We start from the raw sequence: 12,475 nt of genomic DNA, 5'->3' as shown, positions 1-12,475 counted from the left end.
GTGCTATGCGGCGTGGCCAAAAAAAATAAAAAATAAATAAAATAGGCAGACTACAGGTCTCTCTCTCTGGTAGCAAAAAGATTCTGAATAAGTAATGTCATCATTGATTATCATGGGCCAAATGTTTACATGCAGTCGTGTTTGTTTGGAATTTCTCCTGCTTCATTTGACCTGTGGTTCAACTGGCATCAACATGGAGCCCACGGAAGCTCCTCTAAGAAGAATAAAGGCCCCCAAGAGTAAAATGGATGGCTAGTGGGAAGTTGCTGCACAGCACAAGGAGATCAAATCGATGCTTTGTGACGACCTAGAGGGATGGGATAGGGAGGGTGGGAGGGAGGGGCTATGGGGATATATGTATACACATAGTTGATTCACTTTGTTGTACAGCAGAAACTAACACAACATTGTGAAGCATTTATACTCCAATAAAGATGTGGAAAAAAAAAAAAAAAAAAAGGCCCCAGGGAGTGGAGAAGTGCAGTTACTGGGGTCTCTTTCTGAGCCCGCCCTTTGCCCACCAAGCAGCTGACAGGGCCCTGATGGTGGGGAGAGTGATGGCTGAGACAGAGGGTCGGTCTGGGTGTCAGCCGGGCCGTGGCCTTGCAGGGTCTCTGGCATGATGCACGTCCCCTCTCATGACTCACAAATATGACAGCCCCCCTTCACTGGCATCTCATTGGGGCAAAGTCAACAGAAGGTGGCACACTGGCTGAGACCCAACGGGCACTAACGTCCATTGTGTCGAAACATGGAATTTTTCATTCCCAGAAATTCTGCTCCCTGGGTCTCCTGCTCATGGGGATTCCTGTGATCAACCAGAGAGGGGCGGGCTCTAGGTGCGCGGGCTTCAGTAGTTGTGGCTCGCGGGCTCTAGAGCGCAGGCTCAGTAGTTGTGGCTAAGCACGGGCTTAGTTGCTCTGTGCCATGTGGGATCTTCCTGGACCAGGGCTCGAACCCATGTCCCCTGCATTTTTAAAAGGTGTTATCACGACACCACAAAAATCCTGAAATAGAAACGCCCTCTCACCCCACAGGAAGAGGCAGCTCCACGGCTACTTAGAGGCCTCACTCAGCTGGACCTCTGCTTGCTGGGGACACACCTGAGACAGTCTTGGTTAATTTAACCCTTGGCCAAGGTGTTGACCAGTCTTCTGGGTGGGTTTGCAAGGCAGATGATGGGATAGAATTATTGAACATCAGCTGTTAGAATCCTTTATTACTAAACAGACATCATGCTCTTTCATCTTTCTGCTCACATTTTACATCTTCGATAAGAATTTCCGTACAAGGGCTTCCCTGGTGGCGCAGTGGTTGAGGGTCTGCCTGCCAATGCAGGGGACACGGGTTCGAGCCCTGGTCTGGGAAGATCCCACATGCCATGGAGCAGCTGGGCCCGTGAGCCACAACTACTGAGCCTGCGCGTCTGGAGCCTGTGCTCCGCAACAAGAGAGGCCGCGACAGTGAGAGGCCCGCGCACCGCGATGAAGAGTGGCCCCTGCTCGCCGCAACTAGAGAAAGCCCTCACACAGAAACGAAGACCCAACACAGCCAAAAATAAATAAATAAATAAATTTTAAAAAAAGAAATTTCTGTACAAAAACATGCACATGCATGGACTTTATAGATTGTAAAAATGCAAACACTGTGATGCTTTAAAAGGTGGTAAAAACCTCCCTCCCTCCCTCCCCCCTCCCTCCTTTTCACTGTCTTCCCTCTGGAGTGTTGGGGCCCCAGTGATGAGGACCCGTAGTGAGGGGACAGGAGGACCACAGAGGCCCAACCTGGGGTGTCGGAGCTCGTGTGTGGGCAGCAGGGTCAGGAGATGGGTTGATCACACAGGTAAAGATGTTGAGGATCTCGGGAGCCGGGTTTGCTGGTAACAGAGAAAGTTACAAATATGGAAAAGGAGAAAATTACAGTAAGCTCTCCAGCATTCAACTGGAATTGGAGGTGTTGGTGTAAACTCATGGTTTGCCATAGACATGGATCAATACAGAAATATGTGTAGATGTTAACGGTAGAAAGGTATTTTTTCTTTGGAGATAAGGCTGGTTCCAGCGTTGGAAAGTACGACACGACCTTGAGACACACTATTGTACCAGAAAGTCAGGAAATGCTCAGCTGATAACAAAGACGCATGGAGGGAACAGGACCAGCCCACACGCTCCCGCCAGCCAAACTGGGGGCTGTCTGAGCATCAGAACAAATAACAGAAGGAATGGATTGTTACTCAAGGAGTAAAATAGGAGCCTTGAGTCCACAGTGACTTCAATTACTAAATTGAAAGTATGATAAGAAACGGGATATTAACGTAACTCCAAATCTGTCCACACACAAAACAGTTTTTAATTACAAAGAATTACACCTGCGGGGATGCTGACAGGCACCCACCTGACGGGTCACGTGGGAACCGGGCGCCAGCCGAGCGGGGCCCGCGGAGACTCGGTAGGCGTGACAAAGACGTGTGACCCAAGGAAACGTCAGACGAAGCCACGTGGGGGACAGCCTACAAAACACCTGCCTGTGAGTTCACAGGTGCCAAGACCATGAGAGGCATCTTAGTTCCGGGGAACGGCCCAGACTGAAGCCGACGGTGGCCACTAAGTGTGAGGAGGGGGTCCTGGATGACGCTTTGCTCCAAAGGTGATGTCGGGACAACCAGTGGAGGTGGCGTGAGGTCTATGGATTGGGCAGCAGTGGGGCATCAGGGCCACTATGGATTGGGTAGCACTGGGGCATCAGGGCCAGTGTCTGGATCCAGGCGGCTGGCTTGTGAGTGTGGAAGAGAATGTCCTTCTTTGTAGAAAACGCACCCTAAATGTTTGGGGATGGTGGGTGTCATGGCAGCAACTTACTCTCAAAGACGTCAGGGGGGAAATCATTCTTTGCACCATTCTTGCAACTTTCCTGAATACTTAAAACTCGTTAAAAAGAGGAAGAGATATGGTGTCAGGTGGCCACATGTCCCTGAGTGACTAAGGGGCAGGACCGGGAGGGAGGGCCACTGGTCACCACATACTTTGGTTCCACGTTTTGCCTGTTTCTACCTATTCTGTTCATGTTGGTAGTAACATCCGTGTATTAGGGTCCCCAGAGAAACCTGCAGGTTTATAGGACAGAGATACATGTAAGAGGGAATTTATTGTAGGAAGCGCCTCATGCAGTTACGGAGACCAAAAGTCCCACAGTCGACCATCAGAAAGCTGGAGACCCAGGAAAGCCTATGGTGTAATTCAAGCTGAGGTCGAAGGCCTGAGAACCGGGGGCTCCGATGTCCAAGGGCAGGAAAAGGTGGACATCCCAGCTTCAGTGGGAGAAGAATTCGCCCTTCTTAACCAGTTTGTTTCATCCGGGCCCACCTCACGCTACTGAATCACATGCTCGTCTCTTCCAGAAACCCCTCACAGACCTACCCAGAAGTCTGGGCACCCTCAGCCCAGTCAAGCTGACACAAAGCATTAAGCACCCCACTCTGTATCTGCACATGCTCGTTCTTTCTTGGAGGTGGGGACCCTGCAGGACGCCCAGCATGAAAGCGTGAGATGATCTCTTCATCTGCCCTACAAAGGAGAACATCAGCGAAACAGCCAGCTCAGAGAGAGACCCAGGAGCTCAGCTCGGGGGGGCCTTGCATGTGTCAAACAGGCAATGCGTAACCCAAAGTGTATACGTTAGCCAGGGTTCTCCAGAGACACAGAACCAACGGGTGTGTGTGTGGGTGTGTGTGTGTGTGTGGGTGGGTGGGTGGGTGTGTGTGCAGAGAAAGAGAGAGAGATTTAGCTTAAGGACTGGCTCACATGATGATGGAAGCTGGCCAGCCCCAAACCGGCAGTCCAAGTCTGAAGTCTGCCGCGGAGTTCCCTCTTGCTCGGGGAGGTCAGGCTTTGCTCTGTCCAGGCCTTCAGCTAGTTGGCTGAGGGCCACCCGCAGTGGGAGCACCACCTGCTTTACTCCAAGTCCACCCCTTTAAAAGTTAATATCATCTAAAAACAGCACCACAGAAATATCCAGAAAAATGCCTGACCACATATCTAGGCCTTGTGGCCCGGCCCAGCTGACACAATAAATGAACCATCACAGTGGATCCAGACATTGACCACAAAGACCAAAAGGAAAGCAAAATAAGTTTTCAATTCTCCTAGGCTGTCTTTCCGTGATATAGTTTCATTAGTTTAATACAAACGGGGTAAACTGCCTGAACTTCCCGGCTACGGCCCGAGTGCAGTGACATATTCAAACATCCACGTCCCTGTTCCCCGGCGTTACCAAGAGTGATGGAGAGCATAGTGGTCCCCGCAGCGTCAAAGACAACACAAGGGCAGACCCGTCCTGAGCTCAGCGGAATGAGTGGCCCCTCTGTGGAATTTACAAGGCTGGCAGACTCTTTCCTAGAGAGACCGTCAACCACAGAAAGTCCCTGGTGAGACGTGAATCCCAGCAGACAGGGGGGAAGGCAGAGGAGAGCTCACGGATCGTGGGCTGATCACCCAGCCGCTTCTGCAAACTAAGAAGTGACAGCAATGCCAACAGCAAAGTCGAGAGAAGAGGAATCAAGAACCAATTTTATCACAACCAGCCACACTCACCTGCCATCTGCCTGGCCGTCACAACCTTGGGAAGTTACCGTTCCAATCTTCTGATGGACAAACATGGTCATGCTGCCCTTCCTCAAAGCTGGCCGGACTGGGTACCACTCAGAGGTGAGAGGCCCGGGACTGGGGGGTGAGGCTGATAGGACACAATCTGGAAAACGCTTTGCTTCCAGAAAGGCTCAGATCGTCTTCAGGGCTCTTGTCCCCGGAACCCAGGGTGTCAGTGAACCTGTCATCGTGCTTCCCACACAAAAGGAGGCACCCAGTTCTCCTGAGACGCAGCGCCCTCGAGGCTGTGCTGGCTGCAGGTGACACGTGTGGAACAGACGTCGCAGGCCCGAGTCAGCGCCATCCTCTGCTCCAGGGAAGAACTTGAGGAAAAGGCATCACCACAAAACCAGCCGGCCCTGATGCAAAGCACTCCCGCCAGCAGCGGGGCCGAGAGCAGCCTTCCGTCTCCGGACACGACGCGACCCCGGTGTCACTGCATCATCGGAGCCGCCGGGGGCACAGGTGGCCAGAGCGCCCCTGCCCGGACGTCCACAGAGCCATGTGAGGAGGTGTCCGGGGGTCTGTGTCCGCAGAACCCCAGCGGGGTTGTTCTGCTGACCTCCGACCTCTGGGGACCCGGACGGCCCTGCCCCGGCCAGCGGGCCCCCCGGCCCCAGGGCTGCCTCCACCAAGTCCACGAACTTCTCTGCGCGCAGCAGGGCCCAAAGGAGAGGGGGACACACGCGAGGCCACACCTCGGGCCTATGCCCACAGTTAAAGAAAGCTGGAGACGCCCCTGTAGAAACTCGACAGAAACCCCGATCAAATAGAGCTCGGCGGCCTTGTGCCCTGTGACCTTGGCGGAGCCCGACGGGAAGAGACGGACTCGGCCAATGACCGTGCGAGCCGTGACTGCAGCCCGCCCACCACTTCCTCTTCCTCCCAAACGCTCTCCCTCCGCTGCCCCTCGGGGACTCGCACGGGCCCGCGACCCCGCCCCTGAATTGCAATTCTCTGCTGATCCCAGGAAACCCATCTTTTTTTTTTTTTTTTTTTTTTGATTTATTTATTTTTGGCTGCTTTGTGTCTTCGTTGCTGCGCACGGGCTTTCTCTAGTTGCAGCGAGCGGGGGCCACTCCTCGTTGCGGTGCCCGGGTCTCTCATTGAGGTGGCCTCACCTGCCGCGGAGCACGGGCTCCAGGTGCACGGGCTTCAGTAGTTGTGGCTCGCGGGCTCCAGAGCGCAGGCCCAGCAGCCGTGGCGCACGGACTCAGCTGCTCCGCGGCACGTGGGATCCTCCCGGACCAGGGCTCGAACCCGCGTCGCCCGCACTGGCAGGCGGACTCCCAACCACTGCGCCACCAGGGAAGCCCAGGAAACCCATCTTTGCCGGGCAAATCTCTGCCAGGCTGTTTCAGGCTGGCCCCAGCAATCGGCCCGGGTTGTCCGACTGAGCCCATGCCCCCAGCGCCAGCCTGGGAACAGGACCGGAGAGCCGGCGGGGGAGTAGCCTGGCCCGGGAGCAGAGGCTGGTCACCCATTTCCGCCCTTCACAAGCTTGATGGGCAATCTGACCTGGGACCTGGAGTGTGCTCGGCTGGCATTTCTGAAAGTTCCAATGCATTTTTCATGCCAGTAACCATCACTGTGTCCTTAGCAAGTTGGTTTATGTATTTTTTCCCTCTGTTCTTAGTTAAAATGGCAAGGATTACACCCTGCAGGGTTGTTATGAGAATCAAATAAGAACATTCATGTAAAAGAGCCCGTATGTGACTTTAGGCGCTTATTATGTATTACAATTAAGCACGAAACATAAAATGTGGTTTCTCCGCTGGAACCCCCCAGCTCTGAATAGTGCCTGTAAGAAGGGGACCACTTGTCCTTCTATGTCTTCTATAGAAGAAATGAAAGAGAAAAAGGAGTTTAGGGAGACTCGGTTCAGGAGAGAGTTGCTTTGCTTTACAAAGGAAATGACCTGGAACCTGCTGCCAGGTGGGCTGGAGGCCTGGCACAGCTGCTGCTCTTTTGTCCCACATGGAAGCCAGGCTCAGGGAAAAGCCACCATGTGGAGGAGGACAGAGCCCAGCCACCTGTGCAGTAAGGGAGCTGGGCCCCTGATCAAACTGTACCTGAAGGTAGAGTTTTCAATTACTTGAACCAATTAATTCCCATCATTTTAAAGATAGCTTCCATTTTTTTGTTATTTATAAGTGTAAGTGTCCTAACTGATAAGCATACATGCATATCATGTTTCCATGAAGGTATATGTTTATATTTTTTATGGTGATATATGAATGTGAAAGAAATACCTATAAATGTGATCACGGATCACTAACACACTTAAAAGGGAAGATTCTCCTAATTCTAGTAAATCCTCTTTCATTGCTGCCTGCTGGATAATATTCTACACTTCAGGTCTTTCACCAGCAGTAAGTTGCACCCCACTGTCCCCCCATCGCCAAAACCACTGGGTTTCTAGGTGTTGCCATAGATTAGACCCTCAGTTATAGCAATATTAAATTATATTCATGGGGCTTCCCTAGCGGCACAGCTGTTAAGAATCCGCCTGCCAATGCAGGGGACACGGGTTCGAGCCCTGGTCCGGGAAGATCCCACATGCCGCGGAGTAACTAAGCCTGTGTGCCACAACTACTGAGCCTGCGCTCTAGAGCCCACGAGCCACAATTACTGAGCCCACACGCCATAACTACTGAGCCCACGTGCCTAGAGCCTGTGCTCCTCAATAAGAGAAGCCGCCGCAATTAGAAGCCCACACACCGCAACGAAGAGTAGCCCCCGCTCGCCACAACCAGAGAAAGCCCACGCACAGCAACGAAGACCCAATTCCACCAAAAATAAATTAATAAATAAATAAATAAATAAATTTGTTTAAAAAAAAATGATATTCATGGATTTAAATAGAGCTGCCTACCCGGGAGGGAGACACCTAGTGCCCTGGATGGGGCCACTCAAATATTTCTTGCTGTGGATGTTTCTAGTCCGCTCTAAAACAGAGAAAAACAATTCAGGTGACATTCAAGTCTCTGATTAATGGGGTACCATACACCTGAATAGGGGGAACATGTTGGTGATTGGCTGAATTTTCCATTGTCAGCCGCTAAGTGGCCATTGATGAACATGGTCATCTTTGATCCATTGCTGACTGTCTCTCCCCAATTCTGGGTAAGCATTTACTAAGTACCTGCCATGTCCAAGCAGCTGTCAGGACACCGTGGCAGCAGGAGGAGCTCACATCTCGTGGTGGGGCCCAAAGTTACCCCAGTAACCAAGAGGGCAGTGCAGGCGGTGACTGGGTCACTCCAGCTGCGCAAGCTGGGTCAATGTCTTTGCTGGTAAAAATGGGCCTGTGTTACTCTGTGGGATATTCAACATCAAAAAGGAATAGGAAAAGTTATTGCATAATTCTCCTCCAGAAAAAAAGGGCCCGTGAATGTATGACAGGTTGAAATGTTCAAGGCAAACCCATGCAGAGTCACTGCAGAATTTTACAGTTCCTAACCCTGTACATCTCCGACTTTCTAATAACCTTACCTCATCTGAGCCTGGGATGCTAAACCTGTCCTTTCTGTCTATAGTAAACACAAGACTCACTATAGTCACTCAGAAAAATGGAATTCCCATCGGAAAAATTATGTAAAATTACAGCATTTCTCACTGTCTGTCAAAGGTTTTGCTCAGGACAAGGAAATCCTACTTAGTGCCTTCCTCCCGTCTATGGGAAACTGAGACCATCCCATAAATGATAAATAGATTTATCTTCTTACAGAAGCACAAATACTGATTTAAAACCGGGGATTGTGTCCTGCTCATTTCATTTCCTGAGCCAGATCTTGTGAGGAAAAGTAGCTTTCTTATCTTCCCCTAAGGGTTTTTCAGCCCTCTGCAGTGATGAATGTAGCCAATAGAGTTGAATTTTGAAAAAACACAGTACAATTTCAGTTGCCTTAAGACCTGGATTAAATTCTTTTTATTCCTGATGGAAAGTTCACAAAACACCACAGAAAGATAAAACAGACAATTAGACAATTTGTGTGCCTTCCTCCTCTGGGCACGATGTAAGCTAACATGCTTCACAGACATCTGTGACACATGCATCTCTTCCTTCATTGGTTCATTCACTTATTCACACAGTGACTAGACAACATTGGTGTTGAGCTAATGCCCCGCCAGACTCTCTGGTGACTCCACGGGCACAGAAATAACTCCCTGCCTTTAAACGTTGAGATGACCTTCGAGGCCCTACACCACTGCTGCCTGCTCACAGCCCAGTGGGCCAGTCGCAGCGGCCTCCCTGCTTTTCTCAAACACACCAGGCGTGCTGCTGCCCCCGGGCCTTTGCACTTGCTGTTTCCATCACCTGGAAGATTCTTCCTCCATGGTTGGCTGCCTCACTTCCTTCAGGTTCTTGTGCAAAATTATATTCAGTGAGGCCTTCCCTGATGACACTGGCTCCTTGCCTGGGTTTCAGGCTCTGAACACAGACTTCTACTTCCCCTGTCCCCTACGGCCTGGTGCTTACTGGATTTGATCCAAGTTATCAGACATGTCATCACTACCTGCTACTATGCTCTAGGCCACACAGAAATGTTATTTAAAAGTCATAAGCATTTACTGGGCCATGAACGTGTTACGAACTGCTAAGCCTGCTCTTCTATTTATCCCATTTGGTCCACAAAACAGCTCTGAAATCACATGACCGTCAACATTTTACACTGTGCTGCATTTCACTCCTCAGACCAACCCCCCTCACCATTATACCATCCTGCTGAAGTCCCAGACTACCCTCAAGAAATGCTCAGACTGTATAATAATAAAAAAAAAATACTTTATTTTTAAAAAGTGTAGCCTATTAACAAGCGCACACAGGCAGACTTTAGAAAGACCGGTGTCCAAGAAGCATGACCAGACCAATGCTTTCCTTGATTCTCTAAGACTATAAAATAAATTCAAGTCAGATATGAAGTTTGTTTAAATTCACCAGCCCATCTGGAAATAATGAAGTGGAAACCCTAGCCTTGAGCCATGTATTTGCAAAATGACTCCAAAGAAATAATAGCAATCTTTGAAATGACGCTCTAGGGGATAAAGGTTCACCCCGAATGAGGACCCTGCCAGAGGACACCAAGGTAAGCAGAGGCAGCTCGCCAGCCTAGACACAGATAAAATCCCTCATTTATGTTTTCTCCTTTCCCTTTGCTAAGCAGCCAAACGCAAATGAGCAGAGCAGAGAAAAGCAAATGCACTAGGCTGGCTGGGCAACAGGGAAACAGGAGAGACAGAGGCAGGCAGACCTGGAGTGCGCTGGAGGCAAACAGGGAGGTCCGAGGCCACACAGGCTGAATGTGACCCCACCCGGGAAGTGGAAAGCAGGGCTGGGTTCCTCCCTCTATTAGGGAAAAGAAAAAGGTCAAAATTTGGCTCAAATTCATGACACGCGGGCTTCCCTGGTGGCGCAGTGGTTGAGAATCTGCCTGCCAATGCAGGGGACACGGGTTCGAGCCCTGGTCTGGGAAGATCCCACATGCCGCGGGGCGACTGGGCCCGTGAGCCACAATTACTGAGCCTGCGCGTCTGGAGCCTGTGCTCCGCAACAAGAGAGGCCGCGATAATGAGAGGCCCGCGCACCGCGATGAAGAGTGGCCCCCGCTCGCCACAACTAGAGGAAGACCTCGCACAGAAACGAAGACCCAACACAGCCATAAATAAATAAATAAATAAATTTTAAAAAGTTCCTGACACGCCACTTTGCTCCCTTTGGAGAAAACTATCGCTCATCACTGGGCATCTTTGTCTTCAGATCCAGCTTAGCATGTGCCTGTTTCCAGGCGTCTTCAAGTCCCTCCTGTTCTCCCCGAGTGCTGCGGGGACTTAAATTTAGGATTGCAGCACCTGCTCACCTCCTTTCTGCCTGGTAGATCCCTGTTCCTCTCTTTATTTCAAAGAATCATTGAGTTTCAGGTGTATCTCTTTCATACACCATAGAGTTAGGTTTTGCTTTTGAGCCAATTTGAAAAATCTCTTCTTTTTAAACCCACAAGTGAAGTCCGTTCACATGTATTTACATGGCTATGTTTGGTCTCCATTCTGTCACTTATATCACGTTGCAATTACTGTGTGCCTTATGTTTCATTTACCGTTTCCCTGTGTGGTGTGTCCTTTTTGCTTTGTCCATTTATTTTGATACTTAGGAAGGTTTGTGTTTTCACTCTAGTGATAATCTTTAGATTAAGGCTCTTTACAGTGTAATTATGTCACCGAGTCCAAGCTCGCTTTGCTGGCCCGCCGCACAACAGGCCAATAAATCGGAGACGAGGTGTTGAAGCAAAGGAATACGACTTTATTCGGGAAGCCCGCAGACCAAGAAGGTGGCAGAGTAAGTCTCAAAATAACCATCTTATCCGGGTTTGGATGCCAGTTTCTTTTATAGCACAGAGAGGGGGAGGAGATGGGGAAGTAAAGTATAAAGGCCATAAGTTTTGCAAATATCCCGTGGAATGGCCAGCCTCAGGGAGAGGATGTGTTAATTTCTTCTTTATTGCAGCCATCCACAGGTGGACAGGGTCCGGATGTTTCCCTGAACAAAGGCACTTTGATTTAACCTTCAGGCGGAGGGTCAGGGTTCCCTGAGGCAGGCCATTATGTGTAGACAGTATCCTTTTAGTGAACAAAAGCAGCAGAAAGCAAAGGTTAAAGTAAAAGAAACAGATCAAACATGTAGTCAGATTTGGCTATTCCCTGTTACAATTGGTGTCCTCGAAGAAGAAAATTAAAACATTACAGAACTAACATTTAAAACTATAACCCTTGAAAACATTCCAGAGATAAAAGACATGAATCTACATATTTGAAAGGACCCACTGGGTACCAGGAGAGATTGAACCAGAATGATCGCTGAGACACATCCCAGCCAACCGGCCCCATGGAACCCCCCTTCACAGCCCTTCTCAACCATCCCGCCCCCCTTCACCTTCTGCCCCCGGGGTTGGGCTGTTTGCTGCCTCCTTTGCCTCCAGAAGTCCGTGCATATAGAGCTCACCTGAGGGCCCACCTGGCTGTAAGTAAGCTACTCCCATCTTGAACGTACACATTGTGAGAACAGACACATCTCAGGTGCTGCTGTCTCATCTTAGTCCTCGTGCATTATGACAAAGGCAAAAGTGACAAAGAATAACCTTAAACTTGTCTAAGAAACCCCTTCAGCCCTGACCAAGTCAAGCCACTCGATTGCAGGGGTTTTACCTGTGTTGAGATTCTTCAAAGATTTCCTTCATTTTCTTATGAGGCTAATAGGTCAGTGGAGAAACTAGACACAGCACTGAGCAAGGTCTGCTCTAAAGGGTACAAAGGTGCACAGCCCGATGGGTCTTGCCTGTTTGCAGGTGTTGTGGGTGAATGTGTCCCCAAAAGATATGTCTGCATTCGAATCCCCGGTGAATGTGAATTTATTTGGAAATAGGGTCTCTGCAGATATAGTCAAGTTAAAATGAGTTTGTTAGGGTGGGCCTTAGTCCATACGACTATGTCCTTCTAAGAGAAAGAGGAGGGAGATTTAGATGCAGAGACACAGACACACACACACACAGAGGGAGAAGCCATGTGAAAACACAGGTGGATTGGAGCAATGTGTCTATAAGCTGGGGGGTTGCCAGAAGCCAGGAGAGACAGGGAAGGATCCTCCCCTGGGGCCTTCAGTGCGAGGCTGACACTTGGTCCCAGATGTCTGGCTTCCAGAAATATGAGAGAAGCCATTTCTGTTGTTTCAAGATGCCCCGTTTGTGGCAATTTGTTATGGCAGCCCTAGGAAGATACAAAAAGGCTTGGAGACTCACCCGGAATGGAAATAAAATTAGAAATTCCTCTGATGAGAA

The sequence above is a fragment of the Balaenoptera borealis genome, assembly GCF_965194805.1.
Source record: "Balaenoptera borealis genome assembly, chromosome: 9".
Classification (NCBI taxonomy): Eukaryota; Metazoa; Chordata; class Mammalia; order Artiodactyla; family Balaenopteridae; genus Balaenoptera; species Balaenoptera borealis.
The sequence above is the reverse complement of the archived record's forward strand: the minus strand, read 5'-3'. Positions refer to the sequence as shown.